A 19,440-nucleotide genomic window follows, 5' to 3' on the forward strand; every position below is an offset into this window, starting at 1 on the left:
ATGACATTAGGTATGTCATATCATACACTGTTTATATATATATATATATATATATATATATATATATATATATGCATGAGAATTAATGGAACTTAATGCATGTAAATTTTTTTAAAAAACTGCAATATATATAAAGTTATATAAAGTTTATAACTTTTATATATAATATATATAAAGTTATATAAAGTTTATTCCAACATTAAATTCTATACATACTTTCAGTGCATTAAATTATTTGAGTCAGGACCAAACACTTGTTACATATTTTCTAGTTAATCTATAATTTTAGAATTATTTTATCAATGTGAATTTTACTAAGAAAATATCAATTTTCTAGAATGCCTCTCTCTCTCTTTCTCTCTCTCTCTCTCTATATATATGTATATATATATATATATATATATGTATATAAAAATTTAAATTACACACATATATGTAATTTAAATTAAAAACTGCAATATTATATAAAGTTTTTTCCAACATTAAATTCTAAACATACTTATGTATGTTTATATATATGTAATTAAAGTTAGTTATATATATGTAATTTAAATTTCCAAAAGATTGAACTCATTTGAAAACTAATGGTTTTCTTTGTATAATATAAAGAAATATTCCAATTGGGATATGTGTGTGTATAAACACACACACACACACACACACACACACACACACACCCCTTAGAAATTATACTTATATATATATATATATATATATATATATATATATCTTGAAATATATATATATTTCATAATATATACATAATATATTTCAAGAGATTTGTTTTAAACTAAATATATATTGTTGTAACACATGGATTTTAGTTACAGTTACATAAATGGAAAATTTTATGATGTACTTGATTGCTTACATATATTTTATCCTCTTGTAAAGCACTATCCAAAAAAAAAGAAAAAAAAAAACCTAATCTTATGCTATTTTTTAAGCTATTCTTTGTCACTACTATGGTAACAATAGTTATGAGGTGAACTTGTTTGGCATACATTTATTTAACACCTACTCTGTGTCAGGCACACTAAACAATAAGACATGGCTCCTTCGATTGAGAAGCTTACATTGATCAGTCTTTCAAAGTAAAATTTTGTTAGGAATTGTAAAATTTTATTTGGAATATATAATCAACACAAATGGGTTATGGTTATTTTATTGTGATTATTTCCTTAATCATGTAGACTCCTTTGATGGAATTTACTTTTTGGAATGCATTCCACCACATATTTGCCTGTTTATCAGCAACCAGCAGATGGTGTTATGTTCTCTTTTCCTAATAGAATATTGAAATATATTAAAAAAACATATAGCTTAGATTTAAACATCAGGTGTCTTTAAAGTGAGTTCAATATGTATATTGCCTATATACATATTCAACGCAATTCCTATCAAACTACCAACGACGTTTTTCACAGAAATAGAACATATAATCCTAAAATTTATATGGGACCATAAAAGACCCCGGATAGCCTCAGCAATCTTGAGAAATAAGAACAAAGTGGGAGGTATAACGATACCTGATTTCAAACTATACTACAAGGCTACAGTAATCAAAACAACATGGTACTGGCATAAAAATAGATACATAGACCAATGGAACAGAATAGAGAGTCCAGACGTAAATCCATGCCTATATGCACATCTAATCTACGACAATGGAAGCAAGAATGTACGATGGGGTAAAGACAGTCTGTTCAATAAGTGGTGTTGGGAAACCTGGACAGACACATGCAAGAAAATGAAGCTGGACCACCTCCTTACACCATATACAAAAACAAATTCAAAATGGCTTAAAGACTTAAATGTAAGATCTGAAACCATAAAATATCTAGAAGAAAATATAGGAAGAAACTTCATGGACATTACCCGGAGTAAGATTTTCACTGATATATCCCCTCGCGCGAGCGAAGTAAGAGAAAAAATAAACATGTGGGATTACATCAAACTAAAAAGTTTCTTCACAGCAAAGGAAACCATCAATAAAACAAAAAGGGATCCTACTGTATGGGAAAAGATATTTGCCAATGATATATCTGATAAGGGATTAATATCACAAATCTATAAAAAACTTACTCAACTCAACTCCAAAAAAACAAACAACCCAATTAAAAAATGAGCAGAGGACTTGGGGAGACATTTCTCTAAAAAGGACATACAGAAAGCAAGAAGACATATGAAGAAATGCTCAACCTCACTAACCATCAGAGAAATGCAAATAAAAACCACAATGAGATACCACCTCACTCCAGTCAAAATGGCTATTATCAATAAATCAACAAACAACAAATGCTGGCGCGGATGTGGAGAAAAGGGAACGCTAGTGCACTGTTGGTGGGACTGCAGATTAGTGCAGCCACTATGGAAAACAATATGGAGGTATCTCAGGAATCTGAAAATGGAACTACCCTATGATCCAGTAATTCCACTCCTAGGCATCTACCCAGAGAATTCCAAAACTCCAATTCAAAAATCTGTATGCACTCCTATGTTTATTGCAGCACTTTACACAATAGCCAAGATATGGAAACAACCGAAATGCCCATCGGTAGATGACTGGATTAAGAAGCTGTGGTACATTTATACAATGGAGTATTACGCAGCCATAAAGAAGAAAGAAATCTTATCATTTGCAGCAACATGGATGGATCTAGAGAACATTATGTTAAGTGAAATAAGTCAGAAAGAGAAAGACAAGTACCATATGATCTCACTTATATATGGAATCTAAAGAAAAGACTATGTGAATGAACTAATCAGAGACAGTTTTGGGGACGCAGAGAAAAAACCGAGAGTGGTTAGATGGGTGTGTGGGAGGGGGTTGGGAATAAGGGGAAAGGTGAAGGGATTTGGAAGCAGCTGGTAACCACAAGATGGCCTCAGGGTTTTTTTGAAAATTAATTTGGGGAAGGTATTCTATAATGTTGTAAAGATTTTGTTGGGTACCCGATGGCCATGCGTCCTATTTGGGAGACCACCTCAGGGATACTGTGGATACCTGATCATGGCATTGTACACCAGAAGCTAAACATTAATGAATGCCAACTATAGTTTTATATATATAATGTGATGGTTCAGTGTGAGGTCGGAGGGATAGTGGATGGGGGGAGGGGGGTTCACAGTATGAGGGATATAAATGATGAACGTCTAAGTATTACCTTGTTTTGTACACCTGAAACTAATAAATAAATAAATAAATTAAAAAAAAATAAAGTGAGTTCAGAGTATCTGATAGATTATGATAACTCCTTCAAAAGCGTCTTGAAGACAACATGAATATTTTCTTCTCTACCGTAGAAGAGAAAATTGGTGTTTGTGCCAGAAGTTGTGATATTTGTACTTCAGTGAATAACTGACCATCTATTTCTCCCATGTAGCAACCAACTCTGTATGTACCCTGATCTTAAATACATCCTAACTGTTCCATTTAAAATTGCAACTAAACATTCTACGTTCCTCTTCACCTTTATTGTTGTTTATTACTCCAGTCTGATGTTCTGATTTCTTCATCTCATTTTATAACAGCTTTAAATACTATTGATGCATTTCATTAGTAGTTTAGTTTAAAACAATTTGGTTAGTATAGAACCCTATTAAATCAGCCTTAACTGGCCCCTCAATCAATGTACTGTATAAAGAGTGCTTCTAAAAATTTATTTTATTATTTTTAAGAAAACTCCAATCAGTTATCAACAAATAATAACAAGCTCCAAACATCCCTAAAGGCTTGTGCATTTATTGGAGAAGGTTAAAGAGTTCCTGAAAAATACATTAGGGGTTAAATAGGACAATGTGGAAAATGAAATAGCCTAGAGGAAACTAGGATGAGGAGGTCAGTTCATTTAACCTGGTGTGTAGACTCTAGAGTTCTGAGAAAGGAAAGAAAACAAACAAAAAAAAACACACACCAAAAAACCCCTCCAGTGACAACCTGTATACACATTCATAAATTTGAAGCTGCAGTTCACATAATTTCATCCCATCACTCCATTGCAGTGTAATTTCCAAGAGATTAATCTCATTTGAACTATATTTTTTTCTTTACATAATATTGTTTGCACCATTCAATTCTGTTAGACGTTATGTTTTCCAATATAAATACACATTACAAGTATGAAATAATTCTAAATTATGATAATCTGAAAAGTGCAGAATGTAAATGTTAGATGTTTAAAACATAAATGGACCAGTCATTATAATTTTTAAAAAAAGTCCCATAGTAACCATAATCATTCCTAAGTAACAATTTAGGTGTCTTTCAATAGTTAATAATGTAGTTGTGATTTTCAATGTACAGGAAATTTCTCAAGGAAACAGTGCTAAGAATGCCTATGTTAAGATGTTAAAATGTGAGTTTTCTAGGCCAATAATTTGAGTACATTTGAATCGTAATATAGACATAATGAATTAATAATTGATGGTAATATTAGAATATGATATATGTGAAGCTTTCAAGCAAACAACAAGAAAAACAAAGTAAACATAATATTTTCTTTTCAACTTATTGCCATTTCTTTCTGAAAGCATTGTAAGAGGAGGAAGATGGAGGCTGTTTAGGAAATTGTGAAGACTATCTGGCATCCTTTCAGATAGTTTAGACATTCGTACCATCAATTATTAGTTGGCTTTGTCTTGCTTTAAATTCACTTTCTTTTCTTTCTTTTCCTTGATTTCGATATAGATATAATTTTTAACTATTATCAAAAAGTGGCTCAAAAGGAAAAATAAAAGGAAAAAACTGACTCAGAAACAGAAAAAAAAAAAAAAAAAAAAAGATTGTCCCAGATTAAGACATGTTAAAAATTATCAGTGGATTCAGGTGTTGTCAGTCTAATCTACTGTTGCCAATCATGTGAATTACATACTTTTTTTTCTCCATTTTTTTTTCCAGAATCTATTAATTGGATTTTTTAAAAATAAAGAATAACTTTCCTATATCAATTACAATTGGTAACTCTGTGGTTCGTACAAGGAAAGAAAAAAAGGGAGGCACAGGATTTCCTCTTGTAAAGCCTAGGCAAGACTTTAAATACAGAAAGAATAGCATGAAGTATGATTTATAAATATTTAATATGAATTATTAAGAGACATTACTAAATTATATATAATTTAGTCATCCTGTATAATTCAATAGTGCATTTTTTTCCTAAATAGTTGTATTTAGAATCTCTGTTTGATAACCCAAAATCTACTTGTTTCAATTTTGAATTTTCATCTATATGTCACAATATGTTTCCCATTTGAAATGAAAAACAGATCTGAAAGTTACATCTTTACTTTTCTCATATACATTTATTTCAGCAGATTTCAACTTCTTTGGCCCTAAAACAGTTTTTCACTGTCAATTTGTAAAACAAAACAAAACAAAAGCTTTCTTATGCCTCCGTATTTCTCTGTTTCTGTTGTCTTTGTCGGTAAATAAAAAGAGGACTTGTCCACACACACATAATTCCTAAGATCCCACTTTTTCTACAATTCCTACCTTGGTTACTTTGGCTATAATCGCTAGAAAGTGGCCTGTTGCCTTTTCAACTACTTTTAGAAATCCTTTACAAATTATCAAAATTAAAAAAAAAAGAAGAAAAAAGTCATTTAAAAAATAGCATAAACACAAAATAATTTTCCCCATCAAGAAATTATTTGGAATTAGTTAAAATTTCCTGTTATGGACCAAGTAGATATTTAATATAGTAACCTGCCTTAAATCCTTCAACATCTCATATTTGTTCATGTAGTTTTTAACACACACACATACACACACCACCTTTCATTGGATGTGCTTTATAGTGGCCAGAATAATGATGCCCCATAGATATCCACATCACAATGTCTGAAATCAGTGAATATGCTTCCTTTTCATGGTAAAGGGGTATTCAGTGGCATATGGAATTAAGGTTCTAGGAACTGACTTTAAAATAAGGAGATAATTCTGAATTATGAGGATGGCTAAATATAAGCACAATGGTCCTTAAATTTGCAAGAAAGAAGCAGAAGAGGAAGTTAGGGTGATACAATGTGAGAATAACTCTTGACCTGCTATAGTTGATTTGAAGACGGATGAACATGTTAATGAACCAAGAAAATATGGGTGGCTTCTGGAAGCTGAAAAGGGTGGGGAAATAGATTCATCCTTATAGCCTCTAGAAAGGAAGGAAACCTTGCTGACACTGATTTTGTCCAGTGAGTCCAATTTTGGATTTCTGACCTTCGGAAATGTAAGACAATGATTTACGTTTTTTTAAGTCACTAAAGTTGTGGCGATTTGTTACAAGTGATAGGAAACTAATACACTGTTCCTCGTTAATACAGGAGGGCCTCTGCTAAACATAACAAGGTGTTAGAAAGGTTACAAAGTGTTTACATTAAAAACTACTGAAATCATTATATAGATTTAATGTTTTTCATCTTCCTGTTTACTAAATAGTATCATTTACAATTTTAGTTGCTAACAGAAATGGACTTATATATCTTTAGCAGAAGAATTATTGAAAAATACTTTTGAAAGATATCAGGTGACTCATGAATAGATAAAATATACTGTCAATCACAGAAAGAAATACAGGAATTAATTATGGAAAATCATACCTTAAGACAGCTGGACTGTCAAGGCCATTCTTATACTCTTTCTGAATACTTGTCACAGTCCCTGCAACTGTAAGAATTATCTCAAATTATCTCCTTTGTCTTTGTGACATTGTTTAATATTCAAAGTTAGGTGAAAACTTCTGGAGGGCCAAACCTAATGTATGTACACACTCAAAATTACAGGAAAAAATAACAGATTGCTTTGACTTCTTTGGAAGAAAGTCAATCTTTGTCTTCCTCCAGAACTCACCAAAGGAAGAGTTCCTCAAATTAAAGAGGACTTTGCTGAATATCTCATAAATGTTCTATTAAATAAAATGTTGTTATTTTTTACTTCATTGTGGCTGTGAAGAGGCTGAGAATCAGATTAATGTTGAGTAATTGACCCAAAGCCATTTAAGTAGTAGTCAAAAACAAAGAAGTAATCTACAGATGCCTTATTCTATTTAATTTTCTGCAAACACAGGGCCTAAAGTTCAGCATATGTTTCATGTATTAAAGTAGGAAAACAGTTATATTAAAACCCTAATAATAATTAAGGGCAATATTGGCTTCAGAGTAATGCATACAGATTGCTTCAATCAAATAAATTTTTTTAGCTGAAAATAGCGTTCATCTTATACATCAGGTATACTACTTATTTTAGTGGATGCATTATCACCCACAGTATTATTGAGATGATCGAACACTAGAACTCCTTGATTTCAATAATTAATGGAAACTTCAGCACCCCTAAGTCCTGATGATAGTGAGGAGGAAATGCTTAAGCTTGCTGTAGGTGGTCATGTTTTTAGTTCTCTATCTAGGCTGCATCTCCTCTCTCTGTATTATATTAGAAGATCTGCATATAATAGAGCACTTGGGGCCTGAAGTCAAGGGAATGCATGGGTGTTGTGTAACTTCATGCATGTCCTCAGCTGAATTCCAAGAGTTCACCTTACCCCATCTAATCACCAGTGCTCCTTGAAACTTGCTCCTCCCGTCCAGTGCCTGTAGTATTTAGTCTTTTCTCTGCTGATTCCAGCATATAGTGATCACTCTTTACTTTCTTTGGTAGGTATTTCCCTTCTGTCTGTCACAGCTACCTTTTTTGAGTTGCCATTTGACTCCATTGCACCAACGTAAGACAAAAATGGCAGATAGTCTGCAGTGAGAGAACCAAACTTAGCCAAGGGACCATTTATTGAGGGATGTTACTCAAAGTTTCTTCCATTAGAATTTTTTTTCTCAGAAACATTTTATAAAAAGAGTTATTTCTACCAACTGCCCACTCTAATGCCCATTATATTAATTTCTCCTAGTAGTGATATTTTAGTACATGTGGTCATATATTTTCATTCTATCATTTATCTTTGGTTAAGTTCATTTACATATCTTTTTAGACAGGGTTCATGCTTTCTACTCTTTTGAATGTCTCACTAAGACTTCCTTTTTCACTTTGGCCAGGATGGGATATATTTATGAACTAGAAAATAGAGATAAATGAAAAAACATCACCTGACATAGGCCACCTAGAAATTTAAAAAAGGGTTACTATCAATATATCTTCACAATTAGCATGGTGTTTGGTGTCTGACGGTATGTATCTTGTATAACATTGAGCTTCTTTCTTGAAAATATCTGTTGTTAATTCAGTTTAATTTCTACCATGTTGAGCAGAAATTCCTCAATGTACATTTTAATTATGCATATATTTTTTTCTGTTTTTGGCTTATAGTGACCAACTTCTCATTTTAATGTATTTCTAGGAAAGTTATCTATGTTATTTCTTGCTTCATTATCTTTGCTGAAAGTCCCTTTGAGTCTTTGTAAAAAATGTTTTGATTACTACCATTGTCAGAAAGATATATTGCTGGCTATGCAATCTTGGCTGGAAGTAGAGTATCTAAAAATCATGATTCTTTATTCATTCAATGTTGATAATATATATTCTTCCTCAGAATTTAGGTGTGATATTAGGGTTAATTTAAATCTAAAAAAAAAATTGAATAGTTAAATCATAAGCTCTGTTATGTACGTATATAATATAGAAATATCAATTTTTTCGACTGTAGAATGGAATGATTTTTTTTTGAAATTTACATTTCGCTTAGGAATAATAAACTGTAATTTCTGATATCCCACATTGGATTTAATCACAAAGAAATATGCATTCTGCAATATATTTTTTTATGCCTCTGTCAAATTTGCTTACTTAAACACATATAATACTTAAATTGGAAACCAGTAAAAAATCACTGAAGCTAAATACATTAACATGAAGCACTTTCAGTTAATCAGTCTTTTGGAGCTCTTAAAACAAGTGCTTCTGTAAAACTGCATCACATTTAAATGCTGATTCCATCATATACGCTTCACACTCTTTGTTTCCCATGAAGATTGATTGATTTTCGCTGCAGTACAAAATGAAATTCAAATTTCTAATTTAAATAAATGTAGTTTTCATTATATTGCATCTGCTTGAAATCTCCCCCAAAGATGAGATTTTTATTTCTCTACTTAGTGAAAGACATCAGGTCATCAAAATGAGGATCGAAGAAATAAAAAACTAATTTTAGTAATTCTGGCAAGACCCTTGGGATGGTATGTGGAAAACTGGAAATTCTCAATGAGAATGATTACAAGACTAACCTTTGGCTAAATACCTTGTGTCCCAGAAAATAAGACCAAAAATTATGTAAGACTGGATCTTGTATTAATTTTTGTTCCAAAAGACGAATTAGAGCTGATTGTCTGGCTAGGTTTTATTTTCAGGGAAACGGTTGTATCCAATTTCAGTAAAGCAAAATTCTCAGAATGAATTCACTTGGATGTACCACCAATTAGGTCAATCAATTAACAAATTAAGGAGCCAACCTTCAAAGACTTTTGCAAGACTGTTACTGCCCTAAAGAGTTACTCAGAATGTTAAGTGTTGTATTATGCAAACAACAGCAACATTGTCACCTCCTTATGGACAGAGATTGTGCCTTTTTTGTTTATATCTTGTTCCCTGGTGATGGAGGTGGGGGAGATTTAGATATTTCTGGAAGGAGAAAAATAGTGAAGAAGAATTTATCAAAAGACGTATGGTTATGGACTCACATGAACTCATCAACTTGAGTTTTTGTGCTGATACGACCAGAGATAAGGAAGACCAGATAGGATGTGTCTAGCTCTGGGAATCTTCAAGGCTAGCATTGGTGTAGTGTGATATGGTGTGATATTTGTGTGTGTGTGCGTGTGTGTGCATGTGTATGTGTGTGTGTGTGCGTGTGTGCGCGCGCGTGTGTGTGTGTGTGTGTCTGTGTGTGTGTATCTGTGGCTCCCATTTTAACTCCTGCTTATACAGGTCTAGGGTTGTGGGAAAGTTGTTTTTCCTTATATATACCTTTATTTTTATTCAAATGTTATTGATAAATTTTATGAGGAATACAGTTTTATGCTCCCTCAAACTATTAAAGAATAAAGGATAATTTGATCAACTCCTGATTTCTTTGTTTCTATTTATATAGTTAATTCTTGAATAAATGCAAAGAAGCATGGCTCCATGACATGAATCACACACTCTATGGTAGTGTCAGATTAAGTAAATAACTCATATTAATTCATATAATTTGATTTACATCTTTTCTACATTGTCATATTAGAAATTAGATTTGTAATGTATGAAGTATTTATGGAATTTAGCACATATATGCAAATAATAAGAACTTGGAAAATATAACACCATGACTAGTGAAAATGGACTCATTGAGCTTGTACAACCTGAATCCTGTGTTAGAAATTGTGACCTTTGAAATGTTTGGCTATAATTTTTAATCCATTGGCCTATACAGGAAAGTTATCTTTTCTCCTATGACCTTGTGTGAGGGGGAAATTGTGGTCATGCAGAATATTCTTAATAATAAAAAAGTGAAAATATATCATCTGTATTTTTAAAATTAGAAAATTAACAAACCCGTATATATTCATTTAGTGAAAATTATCACTTATTTCTCTTTTTTCACAGGAACTTTTTTCATTGATAGTCACAGCATCAATAAAATATAATAACATGACATTTAATTTTAAGGAGAATAAACTATATTTAAATACCCAATTTACCATTCATGGAAATCCCAAATTATGATAGGATATAAGTTTGTTTAGTAGATGGTCATATAAAGAGATGTTATGGTTTTCTTCCAATACTTAGTAATAACTGTCTATAAATATAAATATAGATTTCCTATCAGTATGAAGTGATGGGAATGTGCTTATTATTTATTTAAGAGACACTGAATATTGATTTTATTTCAACTTAAAGTAAGTTTTAGTCAGGTAATATCAAAATATTTTTTTTAGTTAGGTAAGACAAAAATGCTGTTTTTAATATTAGGATTAAACACACTATCATCTCTCTTATGTTTAACATACAGACACACATACAAGTGTGAAGCTTGTGCTTATTATTTGACAGGCAATTCTGTAAGATCTTTACATCATGTTCTTTAACTGACAACAATGCAGCAAACATGCTAATATTAATTTATTCTTTTCAGAAAAGGAAACTGTGACTTAAGTTACTTTTTTGCAATTTGTACAAGTTGACCCAACTGAAAATTATAGGCAACAAATTCTGAATTCATGTTTTCTTAACATATTTGTCATAATAAACACTCAGATATTTTTATCTCTTATGAGTCTCCATTTCACCATTCATATAGCCTGCTTTTCCTTCTTTATTTCATATATTATAATGGGAGCTAATACTCGACAACAGCAATTTTAGCATGAGGATAAGGACAAAAATAGTTGGTAATTGTTTCAAGAAGGGGTGAAAGATGTGGTTGTGATGGCACTTTGAACATACAGGAGTGTCAAGTACTATAGAAAAGAGTGTCGTAAGTGTTTTTGTGTAGCATTAAAAAGTAAATGGAGAGACGATAAAATGCATGGGAATGGTAATTGTTTACTGAAGAATATACTGAGGTAAAATGATAGAAAATATTATCAAAAAACGGTATAAAGGTGAAATTAGTCAAGGCAAGGAAGAAAGGAGACAAGGAGGTAAGGAGAGTTAAAGTGTCAGAAAATAACGAAGTGGATATATGGGAACTGAAAAATACTGAGGCAGAGGAAAAGGGAAGTTGAGTAAACACAAATCGGATTTCTTTGAGCCATAAGTAAACCAGGAACTAAAATCTTGAACTAAAGTGAAAAGGTTGGAGAGGTGTAAAGACAGTGATAAAATATTTGAATGAGGCAATAGTGTGGCAACTATGCAGCTCAATAAGAATAACTAGAATGACTAACAAATAGCTTTAGGTTATTTAAAGACACTTTAAGTTTATATTAAACATTTCACTTTTGAGAGAGTAATTATTTTAATCAACTCACCATATCTTCCTGAAAGACATGAATACAGAATTGTCAAAATGCTGAAACTTTTAATTTTTTAATTGAATCTTACTGATTACATGAATAAAATCCTGCTTTTGTGTTTCCAGTACGGTGCATTGTTAAATATTGCACACAATCTTGTCATTTACACAGACTTGCCAACTGTGTGCTTGCATTGATAAAAAGGATTTTATTAAGTCTTAGAAAAATTGAAAATTAACAGAGCTCTAAGTGCTCTTCAAACAAAACCACATATTTTGAGACATTACTAATTCCCTCAAACAATATTTTCAATTAAAATAGAAAATCTTTAAAAAGTGTAAGTTTTAAAGTGAAAAATAAAAAGCACCCTTTTCTAAAACATGTTAAGATTTTCTCCAGTTTTGTTGTGGTCAAATAACTGACTTGCCATCTCTGAGTACTAACATAGATGAAAAGGATCTTTGTTCATTATAAAAAGTAAAATTAGTAGAGCTCTAAATAGTCTTCAAACTGTTTATTTTAAACAATATTTTTAAATGACAAATATATCTGTAAAACAAAACATTTAAAAATAAAAAGCCACCTTTTCTGGAATTTGACAACCGTGATTCACAAAACTGTGTTCAAAGAAGTGAACCATCAAAATGGGTATTTAATTATAATAATATTTAGGTGGACAATGAACTAAGATGATAATGAGAAAACTTTTATTTCCCAAGTAGAGGGTGTTTGTTGGCGAAAGATAGGAATTAGAAATCTCGTGATTTAAGGGGACAATTTGCTGAATGATTAAAAGCTTCCATTTTCAAAAACATTTCTGGAATTTTATGAAAGTATTATTCCGAACTTAATTCCATGAATATACAGATACTTCAAATATTTATGAATGAAATGCTTTTAATTTCCAAATATATCACTTTAGAGAAGGATTTTCACAACTGTGGTGCATTTTTCTTCAATTTTGAGCTTATGTTTTTTAGATTTTTATTTCACTTTAATGATATGTTTCATGCATACTAAACAATATACTCAATGTATGTATGGAATGTAAATAATAATACAGTAATCATCTGTGTTTTTACCCAAGTTAAATTTGAGAATATTACTAATACTGTTGATAACCTTAACACAAAAATATTCTGAATATTTTGTTTTCTTTTTCCCTTATAGATTATAGATTCCCTTATAGATTTCCCTTATAGATTGTTTTCTTTTTCCCCTATAGATTATAGATTCCCATGTTTTCTATATATAAATACAGTATAATTTTGAATTTGATATGTTGTCTTCCACTACAAATTTTAACAGTTTTCCAAATCGGATTATATTTAGAAATTTGTGCAGCTACAAACAGTTGCCATAATCACTCATGATTACACTTTTATTGGATGAACATGTAAACATTTATATTACTTATTTCAAAAATTAGAAAAATATAGTATATGTAGAATTTGGCCATTAAGATCTAAATTTGCCTATTGTCTAAACTTTATTCTAAGTGTCATTAGTTTTTATTAAAAAATAAGATGAGACTTTTGGTGTCTTTAGAAGTAAGTTTTTAAAATTATAAAAGAGTGTAAAGCTATATTGATGTATCTTGAACTTTCCATATTACTTGAATTTTCAATTATAAACAAAAAGGAATAAAAATTCAGAATATATCTGAATTCATACATCATTGGAATTGTTACCTACCATCAGGATACAAGAAAAAATGAAATAATGTTAAGTATAAATGAAATTAAGTCTAAGTTTTTTGCGTCTCAAATTATACTACCTTTATGTTTTTGGTAGAATTAGCTACAAAATAGAAAATATGGGGGGAAAAAATCACATAGAATAATACCTGGGCATGTTCATTTAATTTGTTATTAACTCCAATTATGCATCTCACTAATTAAATAGTAAATGTAAAGTTAAATATTAAAAATATCAAAAATCAGGTTAAAAACAAAATTTTAAATGAATTTAAAGTTCCAAATTGAACTAGCAGAAAATGTTATTAGAGAATAAATTGTATATATCAGGTTTTTCAGGTTATAACCTGTCATGTAGAGACACAGAAGACAGGAAAATAACTGACAGTCAGATTGCACATATTTACTGATTGTCTACAATGCGCTATTTGATTTACAATGTCCAATCTCTGAACCACTGTTCTCAGCCAAAGAATGGCAATTTTTTTTAACGGTATCACAGCTAAATGTACGATTTCTAATCACAAATTCACTATTATTTCTTATAATACCATGTAAGGATATTATTATTGTTATTGTGCTTTGACATTATTAGGTATTAAACGCTAAAATATGGTTTTATCAGTCATGAGTTGAAATTATATGTCTGACCATTTCTTATTGATTGCTGCAGATCTGTGTTCTTGTATATGGCCCTTCGATACTGGAAGTTTGGGTTTGTAAAGATACTGTAACCAAACTTTATTTTTGTACGTATATGTAGATGATTCAGGGAGAGGAACTTTATTTATTTTTTTTTCATATTCTCCAAAATATTAGTGACTTCTCATGAAATTTATAATCATTAGAGAACATGGGTCATTTTTTGTAACTTTTTCCACATAAGGAAATAGAAGCATTTGAGTACTATATTAATACTTTTTATTTATTTGAAGAGACTTAATGAGATATACGTTTTCCATTGCTTTACTTGGATTACAGGAGGATATGTCAATAACACAATTTCCATCCAATTGTATGTGAATTCAATTGAGTTCAACTAACACCTACTTCTTGTTTACTCTGCACCAGACATTGTAACAAGAACCATGGATTCAGTGGTGTATAAAACATTTTCCTGAATTCTAGCTCTTGGAATAAATACTGTGTTTCCCCGAAAATAAGACCTACCTGGACAATCAGCTCTAATGTGTGTTTTGGAGCAAGAATTAATATAAGACCCAGTCTTATTTTACTATAAGACCTGGTCTTATTTTATTATAAGACCAGATGTGATGATGTGATGTGATGTGATGTGATGTGATGTGATGTGATGTGACGTGATTGATGTGATGTGATATGATTGATGTGATGTGATGTGATGTGATGTGATGATGATGTGACGTGACGTGATGATGATGTGATGTGGTGATGTGATGTGATGTGATGTGATGTGGTGATGCGATGTGATGTGATGTGATGTGGTGATGCGATGTGATGTGATGTGATGATGATGTGATGTGATGATGATGTGATGTGATGTGATGATGATGTGATGTGATGTGATGTGATTGATGTGATGTGATGATGATGTGATGTGATGTGATGTGATTGATGTGATGTGATGTGATGTGATGATGATGTGATGTGATGTGATGTGATGTGGTGATGTGATGTGATGTGATGTGATTGATGTGATGTGATGTGATTGATGTGATGTGATGTGATTGATGTGATGTGATGTGATTGATGTAATGTGATGTGATGTGATGTGATTGATGTGATGTGATGTGATTGATGTGATGTGATGTGACGTGATTGATGTGATGTGATGTGATTGATGTGATGTGATGTGATGTGATGATGATGTGACGTGACGTGACGTGACGTGATGATGATGTGATGTGGTGATGTGATGTGATGTGATGTGATGTGGTGATGCGATGTGATGTGATGTGATGATGATGTGATGTGATGATGATGTGATGTGATGTGATTGATGTGATGTGATGTGATGATGATGTGATGTGATGTGATGTGATGTGATTGATGTGATGTGATGTGATGTGATGATGATGTGATGTGATGTGATGTGATGTGGTGATGTGATGTGATGTGACGTGATTGATGTGATGTGATGTGATTGATGTGATGTGATGTGATGTGATGATGATGTGACGTGACGTGACGTGACGTGATGATGATGTGATGTGGTGATGTGATGTGATGTGATGTGGTGATGCGATGTGATGTGATGTGATGATGATGTGATGTGATGATGATGTGATGTGATTGATGTGATGTGATGTGATTGATGTGATGTGATGTGATTGATGTGATGTGATGTGATTGATGTGATGTGATGTGATGTGATGTGATTGATGTGATGTGATGTGATTGATGTGATGTGATGTGACATGATTGATGTGATGTGATGTGATTGATGTGATGTGATGTGACGTGATTGATGTGATGTGATGTGATTGATGTGATGTGATGTGATGTGATGTGATGTGATGATGATGTGACGTGACGTGAATTGACGTGATGATGATGTGATGTGGTGATGTGATGTGATGTGATGTGATGTGGTGATGCGATGTGATGTGATGTGATGATGATGTGATGTGATGATGTGATGTGATGTGATGTGATTGATGTGATGTGATGTGATGTGATGATGATGTGATGTGATGTGATGTGATGTGGTGATGATGTGATGTGATGTGATGTGATTGATGTGATGTGATGTGATGTGATGATGATGTGATGTGATTGATGTGATGTGATGATGATGTGATGTGATGTGATGTGATTGATGTGATGTGATGTGGTGATGTGATGTGATGTGATGTGATGTGATGTGATGTGATTCATGTGATGTGATGTGATGTGATTGATGTGATGTGATGTGATTGATGTGATGTGATGTGACGTGATTGATGTGATGTGACGTGATTGATGTGATGTGATGTGATGTGATGATGATGTGACATGACGTGACGTGACGTGATGATGATGTGATGTGATGTGATGTGATGTGATGTGATGTGGTGATGCGATGTGATGTGATGTGATGATGATGTGATGTGATGATGATGTGATGTGATGTGATGTGATGTGATGTGATGTGATGATGATGTGACGTGACGTGATGTGATGTGATGTGATGTGGTGATGCGATGTGATGTGATGTGATGATGATGTGATGTGATGTGATGTGATGTGGTGATTTGATGTGATGTGATTGATGTGATGTGATGATGATGTGATGTGATGTGATGTGATTGATGTGATGTGATGTGATGTGATGATGATGTGATGTGATGTGATGTGATGTGATGTGATGTGATGTGATTCGATGTGATTCATGTGATGTGATTGATGTGATGTGATGTGATTGATGTGATGTGATGTGATGTGATTGATGTGATGTGATGTGATTGATGTGATGTGATGTGACGTGATTGATGTGATGTGATGTGATTGATGTGATGTGGTGATGTGATGTGATGTGATGTGATGTGATGTGATGTGATGTGGTGATGCGATGTGATGTGATGTGATGATGATGTGATGTGATGATGTGATGTGATGTGATGTGATTGATGTGATGTGATGTGATGTGATGATGATGTGATGTGATGTGATGTGATGTGATGTGGTGATGCGATGTGATGTGATGTGATGATGATGTGATGTGATGATGATGTGATGTGATGTGATGTGATGTGATGTGATGATGATGTGACGTGACGTGATGTGATGTGATGTGATGTGATGTGGTGATGCGATGTGATGTGATGTGATGATGATGTGATGTGATGTGATGTGATGTGGTGATGTGATGTGATGTGATTGATGTGATGTGATGATGATGTGATGTGATGTGATGTGATTGATGTGATGTGATGTGATGTGATGATGATGTGATGTGATGTGATGTGATGTGGTGATGTGATGTGATGTGATTGATGTGATGTGATGTGATGATGATGTGATGTGATGTGATGTGATGTGGTGATGTGATGTGATGTGATTGATGTGATGTGATGATGATGTGATGTGATGTGATGTGATTGATGTGATTTGATTGATGTGATGTGATGTGATGTGATGATGATGTGATGTGATGTGATGTGATGTGTTGATGTGATGTGATGTGATTGATGTGATGTGATGTGATTGATGTGATATGATGTGATTGATGTGATGTGATGTGATTGATGTGATGTGATGTGATGTGATGTGATTCATGTGATGTGATGTGATATGATTGATGTGATGTGATGTGATTGATGTGATGTGATGTGATGATGTGATGTGATGATGATGTGATGTGATGTGATGTGATGATGATGTGACGTGACGTGACGTGACGTGATGATGATGTGATGTGGTGATGTGATGTGATGTGATGTGGTGATGTGATGTGATGTGATGTGATGATGATGTGATGTGATGTGATGTGATTGATGTGATGTGATGTGATGTGATGATGATGTTATGTGATGTGATGTGGTGCTGTGATGTGATGTGATTGATGTGATGTGATGTGATTGATGTGATGTGATGTGATGTCATGTCATGATGTGATGTGATGTGATTGATGTGATGTGATTGATGTGATGTGATGTGATGTGATGTGATGATGATGTGACGTGACGTGACGTGACGTGATGATGATGTGATGTGGTGATGTGATGTGATGTGATGTGATGTGATGTGATTGATGTGATGTGATGTGATGTGATGTGATTGATGTGATGTGATGTGATGATGATGTGACGTGACGTGACGTGACGTGATGATGATGTGATGTGGTGATGTGATGTGATGTGATGGTGATGGTGATGTGATGTGATGTGATGTGATGTGATGTGATGTGATATACCAGGTCTTATATTAATTTTTGATCCAAAAGACTCATTAGAGCTGATTGTCCGGCTAGGTCTTATTTTCAGGGAAACAGTGTATACAGTCAATAAAAGAAGAAAAAGTATATGTTTAATCACACATAAATGCACATAAAGAAGAAACACGTACTTTCTGTTTCATGCAATAAGTAAAATCTAATTTGGCTGAATTTGCATATTTACCCTAATTTTTAAGGAGTTCTATCTACCTTGTGGAAAACACTACATTGTGCCCTGTGGTGAATATAAACAAACATACAAACTTTACTTACTCATTTTCCAAGGCGATTCATAATACAGTGGAAACAAATCCAAATATGAATCAATAGGAAAATTAGGTAAATCAGACAAAAAAAAGTAATATTGTTCTTCTGGAGTTGTTTGAATAGATTCGAGATTTGTGAAAAGGTCACATAGAATGATAAGAAGGATTTCCAATTATAGCAGTTACAAGGAAAATTATTACTGAGTTTATGACTAAAAATAAATCAATTTTAATGATTATTTTTCTCATGAGGGACACGAACCAAACATCCAGTCAGGGTAGACACTACATTTCTCTGCTAAACATGTACAGGTTTTGAGAAAGTGACTGGAAACCTTAATCAAAATTTCAGCCTTCTGCAGATTTTGTGGGAAGAAAAGATACCAATAAAAGTGTCTCTGAAATGATGTTTCAGTATCATGGAAAGCAAATTAAATGTGTGGTCGTTGTTCATGAATGCAAAATAACTAAAATGACCAAGGAATTCAAAAACTCATCGGAGATCTTGTTAGAAATAATCATAGTTCAAAATTATGTATAACATCGGTGGCTGACCTTTGCTCACCATGAAACACAAAATAATATCTCTAACAGAGTGAAGGTGAATATATGTATTTAAGTAGTCAAAATAGTATCATGGATA

Source organism: Rhinolophus hipposideros (genome assembly GCF_964194185.1).
Source record: "Rhinolophus hipposideros genome assembly, chromosome: 4".
In the NCBI taxonomy this organism is placed as follows: Eukaryota; Metazoa; Chordata; class Mammalia; order Chiroptera; family Rhinolophidae; genus Rhinolophus; species Rhinolophus hipposideros.